General features: G+C 42.8%; 1 non-coding gene across 1 annotated transcript; it reads left to right on the forward strand.

The window, feature by feature from the left end:
* The first annotated feature begins 1182 nt into the window (after positions 1-1182).
* LOC132656682 (small nucleolar RNA SNORA48) lies at positions 1183-1326 on the forward strand. Its single transcript, XR_009594397.1, has one exon. It is a non-coding gene; the product is annotated as a small nucleolar RNA SNORA48 (small nucleolar RNA).
* Positions 1327-1646: the final 320 nt, after the last annotated feature.

The raw sequence follows: 1646 nt of genomic DNA on the forward strand, positions 1-1646 counted from the left end.
AGTATTCGGTGCACGGAAGCATGTATTTCTGATAGAAGCAATAGAATTTGTTGGCACAATTTATTGACACTTGTTAAATCAAAGATATTATTTTATTCCCTTTAAGGCTTTATTTTTTCCTATTCTGTAAACAGTTATATGATATGGATAAGAAGAAAGACCGTAAGATTTAAATTTTCTCAAGATAAAAAACATAGTGACCCAAAACTGCTAGAGTTAATATTGAAGCCCATATCAACTTGGTTTGAATCTTTTTTTTTTTTTTTTTTTTTACTCCTGGAAACTCAATATTCAGGTATTTCAGTAAAATTTGTATGGTAGAAAAAGGTGCAAATATGACCACTAGGTGGCACTGGCTGAGGTCCCTTTTATGGGGAAATTGGCGCCTTCCTGGTGGATGAAACAGCAGAAGAGAAGAGAGCCCAGCAAGGAGGAGCCGCTTTGCTCCGGAAGGATCCTGTCTCACACAGCACATGTCAAGCGTTATGAGTGCAGCACTCTTCTCTATTTGGGAACTTATACCTTTAGGCACACAGCTTAACAGATGTAATCCATTTTAATATGTATTCAAATAAAATCTAGGCTAATAATTTTCATGATAACTCAGGGCTTAATCTGACTTTCATTAGTTAAAATATCTGTTCAATTCTTGAAACTTAAGTTACAGTAGAAATGGCAGGTGGGCCCTCTACCTGCCAAGTAGAGAAAGGGCATCTATTTCACTGCTCTTGAGGGAATGAGACAGCTACTTTCATAGAGCCGGCTTGATTAAATTGTGGGAAGCATGATGTCGCTCAGCATGCAGCTTATAACGGCACTTAAACAGGGTTATTTCTGGCCTGTCTGCCTTGGTCATTTACATAGTTCTGAAGTTTGCAAACTGTGTTCTTCTGAGCCATGTAATTAATCTGTAACATTTTGTGAAACATGCTCTGCAGTTCTCATGCCCTAACCCTGTTTGGAACATTTGTAGTTATAATCTGTCAACAAATTGTCCTATAATATTAACAAAGAGTAAATATGAGATGAGAACACACACTCTGACTTATCAAGGTTTTTCAAAAAAGTTACCAGGTTTTTCAGAGTTTAGGTCACATAAATCATTTTAACCCCTTCACTCAGCAATCATGAATTGCCACATATTTTAATAAATAAATGCAGAGGATAAATAATAACCGAATGCTCCCCTGGCAATGGGTGAAGAGACATTTTGGTGGTGGTGGTGTTCTTCTCTCAGCCAGGGGCAGAGCAGATGACAGCCCTTTGTTCGTCCTAGCTTGATGCCCGGCTTGGTGGCCAAAGCTGTTTAACGCCTAGGACACATAAAAATCAAATCAAACCAAGTCAAATCAGGCAGCACAGCACGGGAGGAAGAAGACAGAGAGAGACCTGTGTTCTGCTGTGCCACGTGGGGTGGGGGGAAAGGCACCCACCGACCTGTCTTCCACCCCAGGGCACAGGTGGACTGTAGACACAGAGAGCCTCCCTACCACCACGCTGCACAGCGTGGAGGAGGAAGTCAGACAAGACGTGGGGACCACCATGCCCCCACAGAGCTGCTTCCCAGTGCACGGCACGGAGGGCCGTCTGCTTGCTGGAGAATGCCACCCAGCGGCCAACAGCCACCGGCCAGCCAGCAGTGGGAA

The sequence above is a fragment of the Meriones unguiculatus genome, chromosome 9, assembly GCF_030254825.1.
Source record: "Meriones unguiculatus strain TT.TT164.6M chromosome 9, Bangor_MerUng_6.1, whole genome shotgun sequence".
Classification (NCBI taxonomy): domain Eukaryota; kingdom Metazoa; phylum Chordata; class Mammalia; order Rodentia; family Muridae; genus Meriones; species Meriones unguiculatus.